General features: G+C 35.8%; 1 protein-coding gene and 1 pseudogene across 4 annotated transcripts in view; both read left to right on the forward strand.

Annotated features, from left to right (window-relative positions):
- The window catches only part of PCDH9 (protocadherin 9), a 993,278-nt gene that overhangs the window by 409,189 nt on the left and 558,404 nt on the right, over positions 1–25,685 (forward strand). The gene's annotated exons all lie outside the window — the stretch shown is intronic.
- Positions 4,431–5,246, forward strand: LOC133762308 (MICOS complex subunit MIC26-like; annotated as a pseudogene).

Here is a 25,685-nt window from a genome sequence, read left to right on the forward strand (position 1 = left end):
AGACATTAACCATTCTATAAATGAGAACTTGAGTACCAATGGATTTTGGTATCTTTGGAGGTCCTAAAATACATCCCTGCAAACAGTGAGGGGCAACCCTATTTTGTTACAGCAGTGTAAGCAGATTAAGATAAGAACTTGAATACATTATCATTTTCTAATGCTGAGAATTCTAAGACATGCTAGTATGATTCATATGTAGTTGAAGATCCCAAGTTAGAATAAAAAACTTGTTCAAAGTTATTAAAAAGTGGATGTGCAAAGGGGCTGGAGGTGGGAGAGTTTAAGTGAGGCTGTTTAATTTTAGAACTTAAACTCCTAATGAGGAAATGCACATACTTCTCACGGGTGCATACTTTTTGATTTTTAAAATTTTGTAATAGATATATGAATTTAATATTTAACTTTGAAAATCACTTTTAATCATAAGTAATTTACCTGTTGTGGAATTTTTTAATTCATCATTGTATAGATCTATTGTTACACATTGAATATGTCCTTTGTCAATAAGTCTATTCATCTTTCTTTTTTAAAGGGCTTATCTTTATGGTGCAGTCAGGAATTTTGCAATACATTCATGGGTTGAATTTTTTTTTCCCTAATAGGTTGAAATATTTCCAGATACTAATGCTTTTGTGGCAGATTTCAAAGGAAAGTTGTCTAAGGGCAGCATGTATTTTAGAAGAGTTTCTCAAATGCTTCCTGTCCTTTGTTACACTTTGTATTTTTAAGTTCTTTGAACGTGGGTACAGTTCCTCATAATCAAAAGAATTTTAGAAGAACCTAAACTAGATTTCTATTGGTTTAATTTGACATTCCTTTGAAAACATGCAAGTTGGCAAAGACAGAATTTCCTCAAGGAGGTCCAAAATTTTAGTTCAGAAAACACTGGTTTGTCTATAGACACACTGTTTCAAAGTATTTAACACTGTGATATAACTTGAGAAGAACACAAGTTTCCAAATAAGATATTAGAAAGATCAGCTGGGCGTATTTTCAAACAGAAGATTTCCTGTAGTGGTTGACTCCCTTGTTTGAACTAAAAGTTTTCTAATGTTTCAGCTCAATGGACAATCACATTAGAATTTGTAATCATTGCAAATGGGAAAACATTCACAAATATAGGGGGATAATCACTGGAATATAATTTCATTTAAGAGGAAGGAATCATATTTGTTATGTTCCTTAAATTAAACATCAGCGGACACTGTGGCACAGCAGTTAAATGCCTTGGCCTGAAGTGCCAGCATCCCATATGAGCGCCAGTTCTGGTCCCGGCTGCTCCTCTTCCAAACTAGCTCTCTGCTATGGCCTGGGAAAGCAGTAGAAGATGGCCCGAGTCCTTGGGCCCCTGCACCCACATGAGAGACCCAGAAGAGGCTCCTGGATCCTGGCTTCAGATCAGTGCAGCTCTGGCTGTTGCGGCCAACTGGGGAGTGAACCAGAGGATGGGAGACCTCTCCCTTTCTCTCTCTGCCTCTCCTTCTCTCTGTGTGTAACTCTGACTTTCAAATAAATAAATAAATAAATCTTTAAAAAAATCAACAGATTTTACTTTTTAAAAGATTTATTTATTTATTTATTTATTAGAAAGTCAGAGTTACAGAGAGAGGAGAGAGGAAACAGGATAAAGAGAGAGAGAAAGAGACAGAGAGATTCCGTCTTCTGGTTCATTCCCCAAATGGTCACAGTGGCTGGGAGCCAGGAGCTTCATGAAGATCTTCTATGTGTATTTAGGGGTCCAAGTATTTGGACTATCTTCTACTGCTTTTCTAGTTACATTGGAAGGGAACTGGATTGGAAGTGGAGTAGTCAGGGTTTGAACCAGCACCCCTATGACATGCCAGCATTGTAGGCAGTGTCTTAACCTGTGATGCCACAAAACTGGCCTCTTCAATATGTTTTAAATGTATTTATTTTCATTTATTTTAAATAACTTTTGCAGCAAAGGTAAACATAACTGACCATTGCTGTTGGTCTTCTTCCTATTATATTGCTATTGGAACTTATTTTCTAATGATTGTACCTGTCAACAAAGAAATATAAGTTTCTCTAGGGGTGTCACTCTAATATTCTTGAGCAGTCATAATTTCTGTACCTCTAAATCTATTATATGTAGTGGCACAAAATTATTTTTGTCTTTCTTGGCAGGTGGTAAATTAAAAGAAAAACTATTTATTCCTATACAGGATATTTTTTTCATTTATTAAACTTTTATTTAATGAATATAAATTTCCAAAGTACTGCTTATGGGTTACAATGGCTTCCCCCCTCCCGTAACTTCCCTCCCACCCGCAACCCTCCCCTCTCCCGCTCCCTCCCCCCTTCCATTCACTTCAAGATTCATTTTCAATTCTCTTTATATACAGAAGATCAGTTTAGTATATATTAGGTAAAGATTTCAACAGTTTGCCCCCATATAGGGTATTAACTGACTTTTGGGGACCCCAAGAGTAACTCAGTGCTGTAGTAGGACCACTGGTCTTAGGCATCTACATAGCTGGTCTGGCATTGCAGTTTTGCTAACGTGCCACCACCATGGTCAGCAGCCGAACTCAGAACCTGCCCTGTTAGCAGTGCTTTGGGAGACTTAGGGATGTTAAAAGCAGCAGCATCTGGCAGCTCCTTACATTACCACTTTTCCCAACCTCACTTCTCATTGGCAGCCATTCCTATTTGTAATTATGCTCACATAACTCTGATTCCTGATTCTTTGCCTCCTCCAAAGAACTCAATAAAACGCTCTTTCCTGAATTAGATATAGATTTACTGAGCCTTTTAGAATCCATTACCTTAAAGTGGCACAACCCTCCCATCCCACTCATGCCGAAAAGCATTGCCAGATAGGACTCTGTGCTTCCATCTATCTATTCATCTATCTACATCTGGTATTATTTTTTTCTCTCATCTATCTCTCATGTTCATCAGTCTGCATATATATGCATCATTCCTAAATTTCTTACCACATGTACCCTGTGAATAACTGACAAAGTATATAAGCCAATAGTAATATTATTCACCAAGTTCAATATGTTGTAGACAAGTCTGTCTCGAAAGCTGTGTTTTAAACAAAAAATTACCATTGTCGTACATTTTCAATATTAAGTATGCTCTGACATTAAACTTAACAAGTGAATGTGACAGTATTTTTACCTTATTTACTAATAATTTAGTCATATTAGCAAACTTGGTAATTTCAATAACAGAACATTACCTTGGATTAAAATTAAGTAGTATGTTTTTTACATATCCAATTATTATCATTTGAACACATGATGAAAATAGTTACAGATGAGTATTACACTAAAAACATTAGAATGTTAAAGAACAGTGTATGAATAAGAATGATCAATAGTACAGTTACTGTAAATGCTTCATGAGAATTTAATTTTAAATTTGTATATACTTAGAAATAATGTCCTCTAAGCAGGTGAAGTTATCTAAACTTCATAATTGGGAAAGGATTTGAGCTACATATAGCACTAGTTATATGTAGTGGATAGATCTGTAAAATGTATCAGTACATCCACATGAAAATACCTAAATTATGTGTCTCAAGATCTGTTACAATTACCTTTTTAAGGATAAATATTTGATTAGTCATATTTTAACAACATTAAAATGATGTTTTTGTACTCTTTAATAATATAAGAAAAAAATTACATGTGATTGGTCACCAAAAGGTAACAAAAGCAGAGGTAAAAAATTTAGTTACAGAAATTAAAAAATTAAATTTGGTATTTCAAAATAAAAATAATAAATGTTTCATAATTTTAAATAGTTTATCTTGACTAAGCTTGGTAATTTTAATGACAATTTATAATATACACAAATATGAAGATAAATATTCATAATAAAAGCAATAAATATTTCATTGAAATATTACTTTTATAAAAATACTTATTTTTATTTGAAAGCTTCTGAAAGAGAGAGACAGACAGAGAGATCTTCCACTCATCTACTCCCAACCTCTGAGGCTGGTTAGGACAATGCCAAAGACCAGAAACTCAATATGGGTTTCCCATGTTGGTGGCAGGACACAAACACTTAAGTCATCACCTGTTGCCTCCTAGGGTGTGCATTAGCAAGAAACAGAATTGGGAGCAGAGCCAGGATTCAAATCCTGACACTTGGATATGGGATGTGAGTGTCCTAAGTGGTGTCTCAACAACTGTGCCAAATGCCTGCCTCTTTACTTGCTTTGGCCACTGACTTTTGGATATATACCAAAATACTTAGAGGTAATTTGGGTACCTTAAAAACTACAGATGCCAAGACAACACCAGTACTGAGATGATTAAACTGAAAATAAAGAACAGTCACAGCACATATACATACATACAAATAATGAATTTTTTAAAATTGAAATAAAGTTCTAAAGGCATGAAATAATTAATTTGTTATTGAAAATAACATACTCGGCCGGATCCGCCGCTGCCAGCAACATGTTCAAGGTAATTCAGAGGTCCATGGGCCCAGACAGCCTGAGCCTGCTCACTTGCAGAGTCTACGTAGCACCAAAAAAGGACTCGCCTCACAAAAGCTCCATGAAGGTTGATGAGCTTTCACGCTACTTGGTTCCTGAGGGTCAGTCCAAGTATGTGGAGGAGCCAAAGACCCAACTGGAAGAAAGCATCTCACAGCTTCAACATCATTGCGAACCATATACAAGTTGGTGTCAGGAAATGTACTCTCAAACTAAGCCCAAGATGCAGAGTTTGGCCCAAAGGGGATTAGACAGCTATGAATATCTCCAAAATGCACCTCCTGGTTTTTTTCCAAGACTTGGTGTTATTGGTTTTGCTGGCCTTGTTGGACTTCTTTTGGCTAGAGGTTCAAAAATAAAGAAGCTGGTGTGTCCTCCTGGTTTCATGGGATTAGCTGCCTCTATTACCCACAACAAACCATCGCATTTGCCCAGGTCAGTGGGGAGAAATTGTATGACTGGGGTTTACGAGGATACATTGTTGTAGAAGATTTGTGGAAGGAGAACTTTCAAAAGCCAGGAAATGTGAAGAATTCACCTGGAAATAAGTAGAAAACTCAATGCTCTGCTCGTTTTAATGAGTTGTAGGTAAACAAAAAGCACCACATGGCAAATCGGTATTTCTACAGACAAATGCAGAAGAGTCAATACTGAATGTAGTAAACTGACTTTCTTCTTCAGGAAAAGCTATGCTAGGATTCTTTTATCTTGGGGATGCCATACTGCAAGCAGACTAATCCAAATCCCCTTTACCTAAAGATACTGTACAGGCCTTAGAACGTCTTGTTCTCATGTTGCTATTTATGTACATAATTAAAATCTAAGTTGAAAAAAAAAAGAAAATAACATACCCATAGCATCAAGGGAAAACACCTATTATGGTATGAATTTTATTACAGAAAAAGCTTCAGTGATTAATGAATATTTGGGTTACAAAAATAACACTTTATAATTTTTTGAAACATCATTGCAGATGTTCTCTTGAAGTGAGAATAAGAATCTTTTTTTTATTTTTTGAAATTAATATGAACAAAGCAGATTTCTTATGTTTCATAGACACAGTTCTAAGAAAATAAGCATACTTGCTTCCCTTCCCATATCCTCCTCCCTACCCTTCTCCTTCCCTCCCTTCTTTTCTTTCCATTAATTTTTGCAAAGACATAATTTTAATCTACCCTGTAATCATAGGCTTAAATCACCACTAACCATAATATTCAACAAGTAAAAAAGTAGGAAAACTACAGTTCCACAAGAATATAAACAAGGGCTAAAAATGGCAATCATATCACAATATATCCACTTCATTCCTATACATTCATAGATTCTATATTAATGAGAATTTGTAAAGCTCTTATGTACCAAATTTAGAAAATGTGTTATGTAGACATATTTTATTATTGTATGCATAGTTTCTTATGTTTGTTTATTTAAAAGAAATAAGGGAAATGATTCCTTTAAAATTTAAAATCTGATTTTATTAAAGTTGCTAATTTATCATTAACAGATTAAGTGTGGGGTAGGCAGAGAGAGAGAGAGAGAAAGAGAAATCCAGAGAGAGAGAGAGAGTGATTGGTAGAACGAACCTATTCTTGGGTAGGCAAGTGGAACAGTGGATTGAGCCACTGCTTAGAATATCCATGTCCCATGTTGGAGTGCCAGATTTGAATCCTGGCTATTCAGTTCCACCAGTTTCCTGCCCAGTTAGTGCACATTCTGGAGGCAGCAGATTATGGCTCATGTACTTGAACTTCAGGCTGCTGGCTGTGGCCTGGCGCTCGCTCGCTCTCTGTCTCTCTGTCTCTCTCTCACTTTGCCTTTTAAATAAATAAACATTAAAACAAAAAGAGCCCCCTTTTTTTTTTCCCTTAAAGTATTTCTCTATTTGAAAAGCAGAGTTAGAGAGAGAAGGGGGAAAGACAGAGAAAGAGTGATACGTTTTGTCCGTGATTCACTCTCCAAACCGTCACAATGGCTGAGGCCTGGCCCCGGCCAGCGCCAGGATCAGCAGCTTCTTCCAGGTTTCTCATGTGAGTGCAGGGGATCAAGCACTTAGGCCATCCTCCACTGCTTTCTCAGGCACATTAGCAAGGAGTTGGATTAGAAATGAGCATCCAGGACTCCAACCTGCATGGGATGCCAGCGTCACAGGCCAAGGCTTAATCTACTTTGCCACAGGTTTTTTCATAGCAACTCTCACTATTATAGTACATACAAAAAGTTAAAAAAAAAATGTGTTTTAAAACGGTTTTTGGGGCGGCACAGTGGCTCACTTGGTTGATCCTCCACCTGCAGTGCCGTCATCCCATACAGATGCTGGGTTCTAGTCCTGCTTGCTCCTCTTCCAGTCCAGCTCTCTGCTGTGGCCTGGAGGGCAGTGGAGGATGGCCCAGGTGTTTGGGCTCCTGCACCCGCATGGGAGACCAGGAAGAAGCACCTGTCTCCTGGCTTCGGATTGGCGCAGGGCCAGCTGTAGCAGCCATTTGGGGAGTGAACCAATGGAACGAAGACCTTTCTCTGTGTCTCTCCCTCTCACTGTCTGTAGTTCTACCTGTCAAATAAAAAATAAATAAATAAATAAATAAATAAATAAAATGGTTTATAATTTTGTACATAAAATTGTTGTCCATCCTTGGTCGTAAGTATTTATTTTTTAAAGATGGGAATTCAACTTCTATGAAGAATTTCTGGGTAAGAACAGCTCCATAATTTTGAGGAAAGAAAAAAAAGAACAAAAGCAAAATAACTAAAATAGGAGAGAACAAAGAAGAATATATACAACTTTTACAGGACTAGCTACATGAATCATATTTCTAAAAATAAAATGCAATCAATATCCACATTATTTTAGGTTATCAAAGGGTTTTATACTTCTGGTAGCTTATACAGGTAGTAAAAACATCTGGTTTAATATACACATAGTGAAAAAAGGCATTCATGTAATCTTTCAGTGAACAAAATTAGAATCTTAATTGACAAAATATGTTAACTAATAGATAGCCACATTTGAGATTTTCGTTTAAACATGGAGAATACAAAATGAAGTTTTATTGTTGAAAGGACTTTATATGTTTTATGACAATTTTTCTCAGGTTCTTTAAAAATCACCTTCAAAATATATACCTATTACTATCTATTTAGTTCAAGGAAAGCTTTTATTCACTGCTTCTATACACTTTTTTTTTCCTTTCCTTTCTTGCATTATAGGTAAGTTTATACACTTGTTTGTAATGCCCCCAGATGAAGTATAATGTCCTGTCTTGTGGATAATCCATAGTTATAGTCTCTAAATACATGGATGACATCAGCTAACCTTGTACTAATCTCCACTTTCTGTATCTGAATACATATTTACTAGCTTATTCTGTGTCTCCAATGATTTCTAAGTGCATTTGTATGATAAATTGTGTGAATGCACTGCAAATGGGCCTTTTATCATTTTTATAGCCTTTATTATTATTATTAAAACACGAAGCTATAGGATACATTTAAAATATACTTTCAGTTTCAGAGCTTAAAATTTTCCTTCTGGGAAAGTTTTTCCCAAAATGGATGTCTTTGGTTTTGGGACATTCTCTTAAAGTTATTTTTATGTTCTGGAATTAAAAAAAAAAATGCTTGAGCATCATTTCTAAGATTCAATCACAATACAAAAATATTTTGTGGATTTTCTCCCTTTTTTGGAATAAACTTTCAAAAGCATATATAGATGCATTAGGACAAGGTATTTGTTCCAGAGTAACAGTTGATATAATATTTTTGAGTATTCTCCATACTACACAATGTTCCTACAAACTAGATACTTGTTATGATATTACTTTGGTTTTGTGATATTGTGTGGACTTTCATGGCACAGTTTTGAAATGTTTTCCTTTTGTCTTATTTCTTTAAAATTTATGCTGATTCAACCTAGAAAGTGCAGTTGTATCTATTGTTGTATATGAAGAATTTGCAAAACAAATTTAAATACAGATTAAATATCAATATGTGAATTTTCCTGGACTAATTATATTGAAATCTGTGTCTTAAGATTATTCACAGATTGTCATATACATCACTTTCTTTGTATTATATTTATCAATCATCTCTCAGATAATCTTGAAAATTTGTTTGAGAAAGCAGACTGCTGGCGGCTAACATTGTAGTTTTGTGGATTAAGCTACAATCTGTGAAGCTGGTGTGCCATATTGGAGTGCTGATTTGAGTTCCTGTTCCCCACTTCCAATACAACTCCTTGATAATGTGCCTGGGAAAGCAATAGAAAATGGCCCAAGTATTTGGGCCCTTGCCTCCCACACAGGAGACCTGAATGGTGGTCCACACTCCTTGCTTTGGCCTAGCCCAGTACTATCTGTTGTAGCCATTTGGGAAGTGAACCAGCAGATGGAAGATTACTTTCTCTCTCTCTCTCCCTCTCCCTCCCTCCCTCCCTCTTACTCTCTTGCTCTCTCATTCTGCCTTTCAAATAAATGTTATAAAAAAATAGAACAGACTGCTGCTGAATTTTATAATTGTGTCTGTAATTCCACCCATGCAATGGGCACCACTGAGTAAAGTTTGGCTGCTTAAGTCCAAACCACACTTGTATACATGGTATCTCACAAAAAGGAATTTATAAGGGCATTTGTTGAATTACAGGTGGAGGTACTTTCAGTTACCTATTATCTTACCCTGTTCCTCTCTGTTGTCACAACCAAAACGTGACCCATATTTAGTAGTATGAGACTCTATGACTCCAGGAACTGGATTTACTTTCATACTCTCAGCAGCACCCGGTCTTGTTCAGGAGTTTGCACATCATATCTAATATTCCCCTTATCTCCCTGTGAAAATGGGCCACATGCCCGTTCTTGAACAGGTATTAACGTTCAGGAGGATAAAAGGTACTTTTTGGAACAGGGCTTACCTATCATCTCAGATTCAGGAATGAAAGTAAGGAAAGACATCTACCCAACTCAAATTTTGGGCACAGTTTCTAGAAAACTTGGAAGTGAATCTCAGGCTGAAAGCAATGAAACTTCTAATACATGTAGTCTTGGAAATTTTAGTATGCCTAGACTTTATTCAGCAGAAAATTTTTCTAAGTGTGTGTGTGTGTGTGTAAATATTCATCTAATAGATTTGATCTCAAAAAGATTCAACAAGTTAAGACGGATATTTTTGTTGGTGATATTAGGAGTTTTATAATATTTGGATTTCTCCATCTGTCTCTGTCTACAAGTAAAACACAGCCACTTAAATCTCTAAGCGGTGAATGTAGTAGCACTCCTACATAATGAAGGCTTAGTCAGAATGATCTTTTCTGAGGGCACACACCTGCATATAGTTGGCATCTCAAGCCTGGGTCTACCTGAAGTTCACTGATGATCATAATTGATTTCCTTCCTTCAGTCAACTTAACATAGATCAAGGGTGAAGTGGCACTTGGCTACACACAGTCACAGCAGCTGCAATTTTGCTGTTGCCTGTCACACAGAGTCCTTCTTTTGTGGTTTCCATAGAGGCTGGGCATGTTTCTGAATTTAATTTGAGACAATGACTGATTCTTCCCTATGCATCTAAGTAGGGAGACATTCAACCTTGTCCAACCTGGGAAGAAAATCACCTGTTTACAATTATTCACATCTGTGGCTTTCTGTATTTATTAAATGCTTATAGTAGTTTGAAATATACCGTTCTTGTTTCCTAAGCCTTAGGGAGTGCTATTTTACTTTTGTTCCTAAATTTTAGGATTAATTAATTATTAATATTGCAGAAACAGAAATAATATTTATCTCTTTTATACTGGATTAGAATTTTAAACAACAGTGTTAAATAGAGCAAACTTTTGGTAAGCAGTGTCCCATTTCTCTGTTTTTAGGTTCCCAAGATCAGAATCTTATCCTCACCTTTGAATATTCACCAATGTCTTTTATTCTTTCCTTTAGAATATCATTGCTTTTCCCATACTGTCTTAATTGAGCTCGTAATCATCCTTTATCTAAATTACTGCAATGATTTTATATTTTCCAAAATAGTTTCCTACTGAGAAAAATAAAATAAAAAAAGATTTATTTGAGGAGGATTCAGTATAAAACTGCAGATCTGTGTTCAACCTTCCATATTTGGTGTGCGAGCTAAAGGTAAATGTTGGAGTGTTCCTATTAATATGTTTTAAAATAATAATAGTTTTGCTGTTATAATTGTCTTAATCCTAGATATCTGGAGATTCAAATAAAGTGGATGGATTTTGTTCTAGATCAGAGATTTCAATTATGACATGTTCTTAAAATTATTATTGTTTTTTATTTTTATGAAATATGTTAATTATGAAAACTACAGAGAAACTTTGCTGTTTAAATCTCACATTTTATAATGTGTAGCTAGTTCTTAACTATATAGTTAGATTCTATGTTAGAAATAATTATTTTCAATAGTATGTCCAGCAGTTTAACATTTTACTGCTTTTAGTTGATATAATTAAGCATATGGAAAACAGACATATATATTGAAAGAGTCACATAATGCATTGATTTCCATTAAAAATCAAATCACATAGAAGGATCCCTGATTTTTTTCTTTATGATATTTGGCAAGAAGATTTTTATATATGCCTATATTTATACATTCCTTATTTAGGGAGCTGCAGGCTATTGTAAATCTCATTATAACAACTGTCTTCATTTTTACTTCACTACCACTCAAAGATGTCCCACCTTTGAAACATATTTGGATTTACCTAGGTTTAATCATGTGCAAATTTTAAAAAATAACCTAAAAAATAAGAATCTTTTATGCTAAGGGCCTTCATTTAAGCTGCTCATGAGGCAAAAATTACATGAGAATTCAGACTGAGAGAAACCACTGAAGTACTGTTTTCAGTACCCAAGTGATCTCCATGAAATAGAGCATCTAGGGGTATATTTTCTTTTAACTTGACTTCATTTTTCCCTAATTAGTAGTGTGCAATGTACCATTATGATGCCTGCTTCACCCCCTTGGCTCTTGCACCTCCCCTTAGGGATTTCCCAGCTGTTTTGCTCTCCTGTTGTAATTGAAATCTTACTTGTTCCAGGCTGTAATTGATAGTGAACCCAACCATTTTGTTTGTCATGCAACAGATGTACAACAGAAACACTCAAAGTGGAATACGGAAAAAGTGCCCTACTATAGGGAAATCAGATTTGTTCTTCTATCACAACTCCATTCTAGCTAAACTTTATATTTTTCCCCATCCTTTCAAGTGCTCTATGCTGCACGAGTCAATATAAAATCATGATATTCTTTTTTATTCATGGTGATTTTCTTTGATATATGAGTCCATCATAGCAGTAAAGTAGATTAGTTAACAAATAAAATTGAATTCCTGTTTATTGCTTTTGTTGGTCACCAAATTCCAAAGTTGGTAACAAGTTTAATTATAGTAACCTTAAGTGAACATAGCTTTCTCCATGAATTTAATTTAACAGTATTTCCAACTTTAACAAACTTGCAAATGAAACTCCTTATCAATATAATTACCTCTAAATTCAATAGTCAGGGCCTTTGCCACCAAAGCATATGACTATCTTTTCAATATAATGTGAATCATTGATTCCATAATATAATATATATCCTGCATTCAAAAGATGGTGCTGGAAGTTTTGTAACATTGCTTGATAGACTTTTGTATGTGACCTCAGTGGTGTGACCAGCATGGAGAGAGAGAGTGTAGACTAAGCAGGACAGAGACTATGGGAATGATCATGTCACTCATGTTCACCTTCCCCAGGTTGGGTGAAAAGCCCAGTTGTAGTGTCCAGGTCATTAGTGGCTTTGGCAAGTACCTAATGAAATCTTAATCAGAAAGAAAAATATAGAAGAAACATGTTTGATAGTTGTGAATCATGAAATACCATTAATGCCAGTTTCATTCAAATATTCTTTTCAGCTTTTATCAGAACCCCAACCAATCTCTCAACATAAGAGAACTAGGGCAGAGAGCTGGGGATAATTACCAAGCATTTAGTACTTATTTATTTTTGTACTTATTTATTTATTTTTGGTTTTCAGGATTTAAATCATAGCTCTCAGCCCCAGTGTAAGAACAGAAGACTAATTAGCTAACTGGGGCATAGGACTGAATGATTAATTTTATTGGAGAGATATTTTTGAAAAATGATTGATGATGATGTGATAGTGAGCAGAAGTGAAGGTGGAGAAATGGAGGCAGGGAGACAAGTTAAAGTCTACTAAAATACTGAAGTAATATACTAGATTTAAAGAAGAAAGTGAAAGAGAATCCTGGAAGTACCCATCACAAAGAAAGACATTTATGAAGAATAATTGAAGGACTTACTACAACACTTTGTGATATGTGGAAGAAATAAGATGTGCAAAATAGCCTGTTTGATTGGACATCATTTTTCTATTAGTAAAAGATGGAAGACACTGAAGAAAGAACAGATTTTGGAGATAAAGTAAATATACTTGGGCCATTATAACTTGGGACTTCTGCTGATATTCCTAGATAATGTGTAACGTAATTATTTAGGAGCAGAAATCTAGAGTCCAAGAAACAGAGAAGTCTAATTGGACTTAAACATTAAAAGGTGATTTTTCCAACATGGATGTTTGGCCTAGCAGTTAAGCCTTAAGTCACCAGTTAAGATTCCTCCATCTCTTGGTGCCTTGGGTACCTGGGTTTGAGTCCCAGATCCACTCTTTTTTCTGGCTCTCTGCTAACCTGCAAGTTGAGAAGCAGCAGGTGATGACTTAAGTAATTGGATCCTTGACATTAACCTGGGAGACCTGGATCAAACTTCTAGCTCCCAACCATTGCAGGTATTAGGGAGTGAACTAGCAGACAGGTTACTCTTAAATAATAGCAACAAAAGTAATCATTGGATATTGTATATTAGCAAGTTACATCATATTTTAAATACATTTCAGTCTTCTATAAGAGGGTTAAATAAATTTCTGAATATACCATCAGAGTATAATTTGAACTTAAATATACTGAGAAATCTATATATTTTTAGTTTTAAATACTCTATCTTTTGGACTAAATTATACAAAATGAATTAGCAAATGATTAAAATTTATTATTGTTTGAAGTTTACAAAGGCACAGAGGGATAAGCATTTGAGGAAGCTGGTTGCTTTGTACTAGTTCAAAATGTATTCACAGTGATTTATTTTGTTCTTAATTATTCAAATAAGTGACACTGCTTTTAAAGTGAACATTTCCTTTTCTGAATAAAAGCCTCTTACTAGAGATGAGTGTATCATATATTATAAGCCAAATAGAGAAATGAGCTGCTCTAAATATTTCTGTTACATCATATTTTGTTACATCATTATTTTCTAATAAAAAAAATTGAAACAGGCCACTTATATTTAGCTATGTTTATAATAATACATGATCATAAACACATGCATTTTATTTCAATTGTAATATTAAACTACAAATATTCATATCAGTTTTTATGTACTGTAATTTTTTAACACTAGTATGAGAAACTGTGTATATATTGGTTTAATTTTAATGAAGTAGAACAAAAGGTTGTAAAATTTATCAAATACATTTCAGCTGTTAATATCAGGACAATCAGGCTAAATTTAACATTGTTCTTAATGTGCATATGAACCTGCCCAATGTATTTTATTTATATTAAATTCAGAAATTATTTCTTTCAAGTAAAGTCTACATAAAAGGTGAGTATTTATAAAAATGGGAATATTTTCCAATATAATTAAAATAAAATATTTCTGCAAATGTGAACATTATGCTGCTGAGTTGATTTTGTTTGTCAGCCTACATTTCTCAAGTGACTGGGCATTTACTGATGAAAATGTAAATCCACTTGGACTGTAGTGAATTCTTCTGGTTTACAGAAAAAGTGAAACATGAGGAAAAGGCAATGTGAAATGAACCATACATTCAGTACCATGAATATATATTTAGAAACCTGGAAGTCATGGTAATAAGTGCAGAAGTGGAAAATTTGGCATGAAGGATTAATTTCATTTTAAATTTTTTATGCTTTAATTTTAATTTTTGATGTTTAATTTTTCTGTATGTTTCAGTGGAAATTTAGTATTCAATTTAACTCACCCAATCTTCCCATTACTATTGCATTTTCTGGCACTCTGATTAAAATGGAAGAGGAAGAAGCTCTTGGCATCAATTCCCTTTGGTGTGTATTTGGCAGTCATGTTGTGTAACTATCTATTGCCTGGGGATTCCTTTTATCTTCTTGAAGCCTATTTGGTGAAAATATTACCAAACCTCATAGCTACACAAAGATGACTTTGGTGGTTTCTACTTAAAGACAAAGTTATTTAAGCATAAAGATTTGAAAAATATGATATTTTGTACATTTTTAGTAGGCTTTAAAGCAGGGTGACATTTCAAGTAGAGAACAGAAAAGGGAAGGGTTTCTGTTCAGTGCACAGTTTTCCTCTCCTCCTTTTCTTCCCTGTGGTTACTTGACTGTGAGAAGGGAAATAGAAAGGAGAGAGCGAAGCAAAAGGGAGGCAGAACAGGCTTGAAATGGAGGGAATCTAAGCAGAGCACATTGAGAGAGAGGAGGAAGGCAGTCGCTCTGAAGAGATCTCTGGAGCATGTTTGCTACAGGTCAATAAACTCTGTCCCTCACTTCCCTCCTCTTTAAAATAAAGCCGCTAACTAATGTAGCCTAGTTCTTGACAGTTGAGTAAATTCTTACAAAGCTTTTAGAAAAGACACAATGTATTTTTAAGTGCTAGATACATGTTAAATACTAAATCAAGCACAAAATTTAATTCATTTCGGGAAGATTTTGAAATGGAGGCAAGTACCTCAAAAATGCAAACTGGAGCAGTTTTTTTTTTGTTTTGTTTTGTTTTTTTTTCCTTTTGACATAGCCTATGACAGAGGAATTACATCCATGGTGCATATCCTAAGAAAATCCTCACAGTATCCACACAGCATGTCTCATACATTGAGGATGACAAGGGGAGAAGGGATATTACTATCATTTCCTTGGGGACTGAATATGCGCTGGACGCTGTTGTAAACAGTTTTTGTATGTTAGCACTTTTAGATCTCGGGTTAACTACACAAGGTAGACTGTTTCATAGGTGAAGCACTGAAACCCAGAAAGTGACTTGTCCTAGATCATCCATGGAGTCCATCCGATCTGGAGTTCAAGCTGAGATTATCTGACTTAGAAGCCTGCTTTTATCTATTACTCATAGCAAATGAGGAGACATAAAGAAGCTAACTGAAATCTGAGTGCATTCAGGAGCATTTGCCCCTATTCAACAAATGGTCAGAGACTATTCTGGAATGAAACAGAAGTAGGGGGAGGATGGATAGGGATGGTATTTCTGATCTCAAATAGCTTAGGGACTCTTGAATAAGATAGATGAACAGAAATTCCCACTTAGTATATATACAAGTAGAATAGATTTAACTTGTGCACCTGTAAGTACCATAGAGTTTGCATGAAGAAATAGTAAAGGAAAGAAACTGTAAATGGAATTATTGAGAAGGTCATGAAGAATTATGCTAGGCAGACATGACTACATACCTGCAAGATATTTCAAGCATAATGAGTACTATGTACATTTTTAGAAAAAAAAAACATTAAAATGATGTTTAAAAGAAATATGCTACAAGAAAGAACAGCATAAAGTTTACATAACATGAACTTATTGGTATTCCAGTCCTCAAATTTATTCTCACCTATTAGAGAGAAAATCTCATGTCAGATTTTCATTCCACTTTTATTCCTTAGAAATATAAAATCAAGAAATAGGAGCCAAGGTTGTTAGAGAAATGGCTTTTCATTTTGAACTTCAGTGTTCACTACTGTGGACAATATCAGATTCAAACAAATACACAGTTTCTTTCAACTTTGTTTCCCCATGTGACCAAATGTTTTCCTACTTTCATTCCTATCTATTCTGTGCACAGCTGCTATTTTCTTTGTTTCTGATGTTTCAACTCACTTAACATTACTTTCATACTCAAACCTCAGTATTTCTCACACCTGGAAAAAGAAATGCTGGTTCTTTTATATTTTAAATTGATATGCTTTTGATTTTTAACTTTCATCTCAAATTAAATGTCTAGGGTCATATTCAAGCTTTTTTTTTCCTCCTTGCTTTACATAATGTGAGTAAATAACTTCTTTTTTGTCCTTGAAAATCTCCTTTAATAAATATGTATGAAGTGGATGGTGGGGACCTCAAATTAAAGGCAGTCCTCCCTTTCAGTTTTATAATATATTGTGGTCATCTACTGTTTTCTCTGTGAAGAAATGAAATCTCTTGATTTTAAAATTTCAATGCACATATTTATGGGCACTCTATTGTAAATGAATATTTGTTGAGATGGCTAGGTGGTTAAGAGGAGGACATGTTTTTAGCACCATAACAAACCCTAGAAGATGAGTTAACCCAGCATATAACAGATTCAGTGGGAAAAAATGCAACTGCAGATCGTCCATCACTTTTGTGTCCTGACCTCTGCTGAATCTACTAGCAAATTCTGTGTTATTGAATCACAATGACAGACCCAAATACAAATGTCAAGACTTTGTTGTGCTCCCTGGGTCTTGCCATATCACCATCACCATTTTATGTTCCTTTCCTGGGGACACTTTGGAAGATTTAGAGGCTTTCAGCCTAATCTGACTGGCTCCACACAAGCAACTGGAGCTTTGCCAAGAGCCGAGCCTGATTATGTCAACAAGACGGCCTCGTCCACAGGGGAGCTCCAGCCGGGTGTGCGGGAGTTCTGGGAACCGCCATGAATTAGCTTTATATGCTCCAAGAGGCAATTTCCTACAAAAACAGACTTCAAAAGCTGCCAGAGGAAATTGTTTCCCACTGGAACTAGGCCTAGCTGGCGATTGTCTTTAGTGACTGTGTCACTTTGGTAGTCAGTCCTCAGGACACAGCCCTTGGATTCGGTTTCTAGACAGAACTAAGCACAGTTAACACTGCACATGTCAATGTGCTTCTGTAACGATTGTGAAGCTGTTATTCTGCACTTGTTTATTCTGCTTATTGCTTGTAAGTTTGAAAGTTGGATAACTAGACAGATACTATCTGACCTCAACTTACAGAGTGGTTGCTATAACTCAAAAGAGGGCATTCTATTAAATATAGCACTTAGGTTAGGAAAAGGAGCACAAAGCTCTCTGCAGTCCATTAGCCTTTTGCTGAAGTGTTAAATGGAACAGTAGGAAACTTCACTTACATATATACTTTAATATTAGTGGTATTTAAATAAGGGTTATGTATATTGGCTATGTTTTTGCTCTGTTTCTCTCCACAGAGTGTTGTAACTTAAAGACCACCAAGAAAATTAGCTCTTAAATTCCCTAATGTGCAATAAGTTACCAGCTTATAGACAAGGAATGAATGGATAATAATTACATATATAAGAAATACAAGATACTACTTTTGTGTATCCTATAAAGCAGGGGGTTTTAGAGAATTCTAATATTTTGGCCTTCCACAAAATTCAGGAACATTTACAAATTATAATTCTCTGTAGAGATTTATAATATGCATGCATCTAAAGTTCATAGACAAAAAGGCTAATAGACCTATAGAACAGTGTTTGAAAAAAGATGCATGGATTTCAAAATTGTGTGCAACAAAATATTAGGAAAAGGAATTGACAAGCAAATGTTGAGCAGACACCAAGTATAAAGGCCATGCATATATAAAAAGTGTCATGTAATTGCAAGGGAATGGTTTTAAGATTTAAATTTTTCCCGGCGCCACAGCTCACTAGACTAATCCTTCGCCTGCGGCGCCGGCACCCCTGGTTCTAGTCCCGGTCAGGGCACCAGTTCTGTCCCGGTTGCCCCTCTTCCAGTCCAGCTCGCTGCTGTGCCTGGGAGTGCAGTGGAGGATGGCCCAGGAGCTTGGGCCCTGCACCCGCATGGGAGACCAGGAGGAAGCACCTGGCTCCTGGCTTCGGATCAGTGCAGCACGCCGGCCACAACGTGCCAGCCGCAGTGGCCACTTGGGGGGTGAACCAACGGAAAAGGAAGACCTTTCTCTCTGTCTCTCTCTCTCTCTCTCTCTCACTGTCTAACTCTGCCTGTCAAAAAAAAAAAAATTAAATTTTTTTTCAGCTGTCAGAAGTGTTCTTTTTCTCCAGAGAAACAGATAATTTGGTAGCAGATTCTTTGAGTTTAAGTACTTGTCTGCTTACTGTGAACTCAAACAGCTCAAGTCATGGACAATTCATTTCTATCATTGATTGTCTGTTACCCATATTGTCTTCCTACACAGCATAGGCAAGTTTTGCTTCAATTTTAGATTTATGGAAACAGTTACCTCTCCCTGTATGCAGTTCTAATCTGAAAGCCAATTATTATATGCTCATAAATATCTACTCCACTAACTTGTGATAACACTTTAGATACACAAATTGTGACTTCTCTACATGAAATTATTGACTTGAACTATAGTTTGAAATATGGAGAAATGTAAAAACTATCATTTCTGTAACCATTCACTTATTAAAAATTGAGTATCAATGCAAGTGCTGTGGATAAATGGGGAGAGCTGCTGCTTGGGACACTCACATCCATATTGGAGAGTCCACAATCCAGTATCATCTCCACTTGCTAATGTGCTTGGGAGGCAGCAGGTTATGAGGCAAGCACTTAGATTCTACCACCCAGGTTGGAGATTCTGATAGAGTTCCTTGCCCCTGGCTTCAGCCTGGCCCAGCCCAATACTGTGGGCATTGGGGAATAAACCAGTGCATGAAATTCTCTCTCTCTCTCTCTCTCTCTCCCTCTCTTCCCCTCTCTTTCTCTCTCTCTCTCTTCCCCTCTCTCTTACATCTCTCATCATTTTCTGGTGTGTATGTTGATCTGCCTTTCAAATAAATTAAAAAATTAATAAATGAATATTTAATGAGTTAGGCATCATGTACTGTAGTTAAAACAATGTCGTAGACACTATACTACAAAAATAAGAAATACTCCACCTTGCGGTGCCGGCACACCGGGTTCTAGTCCCGGTCAGGGCACCGATCCATTCCCAGTTGCCCCTCTTCCAGGCCAGCTCTCTACTGTGGCCAGGGAGTGCAGTGGAGGACGGCCCAAGTCCTTGGGCCCTGCACCCCATGGGAGACCAGGATAAGCACCTGGCTCCTGCCATCGGATCAACGCGGTGCACCGGCCGCAGCGCACCTACCGTGGCGGCCATTGGAGGGTGAACCAATGGCAAAGGAAGACCTTTCTCTCTGTCTCTCTCTCTCTCACTGTCCACTCTGCCTGTCAAAAAAAAAATAAGAAATAGTGTTCTAAATGTGATTATAGTCCCAAATAGGAAGGATAGGTGCACGGCAAGTACAGGAATAAATGTAATGTGATGCTGTTTGAAAGAGAGGCACAGAGTATGTAGGGAAAATGAGATTATGATCCTTTCTGCTGTGAAAGAGAGAAAGGATTAGGCAAAATGTAATGGAGAAGTTGACATTTCAGAGTGAAACTACACTGAAATTGTACCCGCAGTAGTGCTGGTAAAGGATGGATAAAAGTCAAGGCCATCAATATGGACAAGACGAGCCCTGGGCTCCAGGGAAGAGTTTCACTTCAGTTTTCTTAGAAAGAAGAAAGATAGAAAATGAGTTAATGCACCATGCCAAACGTTACTCCTAGAAATCCGTAGAGACATTGGAGTAATGAGCTTAGACCAGCAGTACTTTCCTTTGGGTACAATTTTCTGGCATTATGTGCAGGATTGTTGGGAATGGGAAAGATAGAATGGTTTGAAGACTGTAGGGATGACTGCATGGTTTTAAAAGTAAGCAATGAAAATGAAAAGATGGGAAGATTGGGGGATACAAAAAGATGTGACAATAGATTCTTTTTATAAAAATTGATTTAAGGAATATAAACTTCATGCATTTCATACATACAAATTTAGGAAAACAGTGATTTTTCCCACCCTATCCTCCCTCCTGTCCACACTCCCACCCTACTTTCTCCTCCCTCTCCTATTCCCATTCTTATTTTTTACTAAGATCTTTTTTTCAGTTAACTTTATACTCATAAGATTAATCTGACACTAAGAGTTCAACAAAGAGTATGAGGAAAAACAAAACTGTTCCTCAACAGTCGTGATAAGGGCTGCTCAAAATCATCACATCTCATAGTGTCAATTTCACTCCTGTAGATTACCTTTCAGGTTCTCTATTAGTTATGATGTGGAGAAGAGGCAGTGCACTAAGAGTCTGAATCAGACATGCTGGGACTTGTTGGTTCCCTCAATAAGTATAGGGAGCAAGGAAGAACATAGCTGGCAGTAGAAACAACTAGAGAGTTGTACATGATTTGTCTATTGCCTGTGGAGCATCCCAGTGGCTTAAAATCTTGGGGGGAAATACCCAGGACCACAGAATAACTTGTTAATCATCTGATTTGAAGAAATGATTGACTATCTCTGAATTGATATAACAGCTATTTTATATGATTCCAATCATGGAAAAACATACATTTTTATATTGTTTTTACTGAATAATTGGGAAAGGCATTTAGGCATTAAACTCTAAATGAATCCAAAAGATCTTAGTAAAAATTAAGAATGGGAATAGGAAAGGAAGGAGGTAGAAGGGTGGGAGTGGACATGGGAAGGCAGGTAGGGTGGGAAGTATCACTATGTTCCTAAAATTATATTTATGAAATGCATGAAGTTTGTATACATTAAATAAAAGATTTCTGGGTAAAAAAAATTAAAAAAACAGCAAAAAGAAACACCCCAAAAAGTATCATTACATATATGGAAAATATATAAATGAATCATCCCTACTGATATATGTTGACTCATCCTGCAAATCTCACACTGCCGGGATGGTGGAGTGATGTGTTCTTCCACAAGAAGCACTGGAGACAGTTTTGGGGAACACGTCCGTTTATTAGCAGTTAGGCACATGCTTTTATAGGGCAGGCAAAGGGAGTAGCTACCTCAGCGTAGCAACACTAATTCTATAGGATAAAGCCGATACTGGGCACCGCTATGCTTCTCCAATCAGCTTGAAGGTCACATAGCCTGTGTAGTTTTCCAGGTGGTCTTATGGGTCTGGGCCACATCCAGGAGCTGTTTATCTAGCCAATAATTACAAGGCCCCTCAACAGGACCTGGGGGCAGGGGAAATGTTCCTGAGGCCCCTGCTGCCTGCCAGCAGCATATGTGGTTCTCAGTGTGCTGAGCCCTCAACCAGGGTTTTTCCCTGAGGGCATGGTGTGACATGCCCTCTTGACCTCCTGCACAGGCTAAGCAGTTAGTCTTCCAGGCAGGTACAGGATTGCCCACAAATATATAATATCATCATTAGTACATGGTGCATAATAATATACATATAAAGCAGTGTAAAAATATTTCTATGAAATATACAGATTTTATATTGATTTCATTTTATGTAAGTATATATAAATACATTAGTGATTTTAATTTATCATCAATAAAGATAAAATTTAAGGCAAACTTTGTGGTATTTTGAAGAGTCAAGGTGTTTTCATTTCTACAAGATGTCTTAGATTCTTCATTCAATCCAAAGATATTCTAATTTTCTTTGTTATTAATCACATTCAAATACATTAAACTAAGAAATTTTCATATGCCATCAGTTTAATATACATTCTAGTTCTATTGAAAATAAGAAACCAATACAATTTCTATTCATAATCTTTAAAGACAGTATTTTTGTATCTTGAGTTGGATTTTATTCCTTGAAGTCAGCAATGCTCCCTGTTGTGTCCTGTTACTATGTCAAATATAATTTTTTTTAGATAGTTGATCATTTACTATCATCCTTTAAATCTCAAAATTGTAGTGATTGCCTATGTTTTGTTCTGGACCCAATATACACACAGAGCCTTGTGAAAAGATAAGAAATGCTTTTGAAATCTTTTCCCATAATACTATTTACTTCAAAAATGTCATATGGGCATTTTGTACACCTTTTTGAACTTACTGCTTTACACAGAAGTTTTTATTGTACTACTTACTTAGCAAGTACCTAAACCTATTAGTAATATTGCTCCAGATACTTAGCATCGTATTTTTATGCTGGAGTAAAATTCATACTGATATTTTGCCACTAATTTCAACCCCAGTACATTAATATAGTGACTCACACCACACATCTGAATGTGAAAGGCAGCAACTCATCATGACAACAAATGATTTGGACGTGTCTTAATATACAGGCTCATTTCTCAGTCTCAGTTTCATTTTGTGCTTCAGATGAAATTCTATTTATGGCAATCAAATAGAAGTTAACAGAAGACTAGACTGTTCTATTGTAATGTCCTCAACTTTGATGTGGCACAATGTAACATCCAGGTTTATTTTCGATGTTTCTTTCTGTCTTTCTGTTTGGGAGATTATTTCTTCATTCCAGGTAATAAACACAAGTAATGAATGACAATTATCACTCTTGTCACAGCTTGCTATCATTTTGAAATTTCCTTTAAATGTTCAGAATATAATAAAGAAAACAATGCAGGGGTAATGCCACCTAGTCTCAGGAAAGTGTAGTGTCCAGGAGCCACACCTCATGCTTTACTGTCAGTTTTAAAGAGATTTTACTTGGAAACAAAAGGAGGTCACAGATTTGCTTTCAAAATGCAAAATGCTGCACACCAGCCAGTATGAATAATAGTACACATTTTGGGTCAGCAACCTAGTGTATATATTAAAGATCTGTGCAACAGAAAGAGACACTACTGGCCAAGAATTAATACCCTCATTTGTAGAGTTGTAGAGCTCATCCTTACATGGAAAGCATGCTTCTCTATAACTCATATTCTATGTTAGCCTCCTACAGTCTGTAATGACTTATTGTATAAATTCATATCTTTGTGTATTGACCTCCCTAAGGGACTTTACCTTTTTAATAGCTACAGCTTGTTCCATCTTAAATGTTTTCCATGAATGTTTTTATCTTTGGTATTTGTGCCTCGGGTGCAATGTAAAATTTTAAAAGTTGAAATTTAACAAATATTAAATACTATCTAGCTCTAATGTATATACATACTGACCACCCTTAATTCATCCTCCCCTCCTCAACCCAGTCTCCTCTCCTTCATAAAATATTTTAAAAATTGTTTATGCTATTGTGAAAGATAATCAACTATCTATAATATCCTAAGTTGTTAAACATATTTATTGAGCATGGGTAAACTTAATTATCTAAAATTCATACATTTTAAGTTTCATAGAAATGATCTAACAATTTGACTGCATAAACACAGACGATTAGTTTACCAGGTTTAAATTCCCACTGATCAATAATTCATTATTTAACCTCTTGATCATGTTTTAGGATAAATATCAGTAATATGCTTAATTAGCTATAGAATAAATATAAATATGCATATATTAATATTTTACTTTTAGTTAATATATTTAATTGAATAAATTATTTAAGAATTCTGATATGACATTTACTCACATAAATAAATTTAGTGTGACCTTATCTTTAATGAAACACTGAATAATGATGGCAAGTTAATGACCACTGAAAAACTAGCCAAATGGCCTCACATGAAGTAACTTCTCACATTTTCAAAGGTAAGTCAGGGGGCTGGTGCTGGAGTGCAGTGGGTAAAGCTGAAGCCTACAGTGTCTGCATCTCATATGAGCACTGGTTCAAGACCCAACTGCTCCTCTTCTGATCCACCTCTCTGCTATGGCCTGGGAAAGCAATAGAAGATGGCCCAAATCCTTGGGCCCCTACACATATGTAGGAGAACCAGAAGAAGCTCCAGGCTTCTGGCTTCGGATTGGTGCAATCAGGGCATTTCGGCCATCTGGGGAGTGAACCAAGATGGAAGGCCTCTCTCTCTCTTTCTGCCTCTGCTTCTCTGTAACTCTGCCTTTCAAATAAATATATAAATCTTTTTTTAACAAAGCAAGTCAGACTTTGAGATATTTTTAAACTATGACCACCTGTTTAATCAGTCAGTATTCATTTCACTTTAAATACATAGTCCTACATCTATTGTTAAAATTCTATCCTAAGTTTTCACTGCTATTTGCTAAGAAGCAGAGTTCATATCGCATATTTTTCACTCTAGTTGAAGGTATGTGTTCTGGCTTTATTTACATTAAGATTTTACTGATGTTTTTGAAATATGTATAACTTGACTAGGCCAATTTGTTCTTTTATTTATTTGTTTGCTTGCTTTCCTCTCAATCAAAACTAATGCTAATAAAAAGTTGGAAAAAGTTCCCTTTTTTATATAATGGAGATGGAGAGTTCCTATCTTCTGGTTTAATCTCCAAATGCCCAGAGGCCAGAGCTAGTCTAGGGCCAAGCCAGGAACTGGAAATTCAGTCCAGGTTTCCCATGTGGCAGCAATAGACCTAGTTACTGGAGCAATCACCTGTTTCATCTTAGGTTGTACATTAGCAGGAAGTTGGAGTCAGGAGTTAGAGTAGGGTCTTGAACCTAGGGGCTTTTTATATGGATGCAGGTGTCCACAACTAGGGCTAAACACCTGCCCCTATTATACAACAACAACCAAAAAATCCAGTTGATTGAGATATAATTTTCATGTAATAAAATTCCCATTTTCTTGTATATTTAATGCATGTTGACAAGTGGATACAGTTGTGCAACCACCATCAAGCCTTTTTCTCCTTTATAATCAACTCCTCCCATAAATCAATCCATACATGGTAATGTCTGCTCTGTTTTCTGTCACCATAATTCTGTCTTTTCCAAATGTCGTATAATTAGTACGTTATGGTTCATGCCATTTGATATTGGATTTTTAAATTGTCTCTTATTTTACTATAAAGTCCTTACCAACTACTTTACATAGTTGTTTATAATATCCAACAGAGACAAACAAGCTTCATGGTGTGATATAAGGTCAATTTTTAATTCTATGTATTTGTGTGTATGTGTATGATTATGGAATATTTTCTCTAATACAAATTATTATTTTTGATATAGGGCTTTCAATTGGTATAAGGAGCAATTACTGTGGATCTCTTAGTTATGGTGAATAAATTATTCAAATTTATTTTAAAATGCTTTTGTTATTTTACATATCAACCTCTACTGTTCATCACTTTTTCTTAATATGCTGTATTAATATTTACTAAGATAAACCAGTGATTTATGGACATTATAAATTAGTTTAGCTTTGTTCTACTATTCTAAAACATTGTGTACTATCTGAGAAGCTTTTTTTTTTTTAAAAAAAAGA

The sequence above is a fragment of the Lepus europaeus genome, chromosome 6 (assembly GCF_033115175.1).
Source record: "Lepus europaeus isolate LE1 chromosome 6, mLepTim1.pri, whole genome shotgun sequence".
In the NCBI taxonomy this organism is placed as follows: Eukaryota; Metazoa; Chordata; class Mammalia; order Lagomorpha; family Leporidae; genus Lepus; species Lepus europaeus.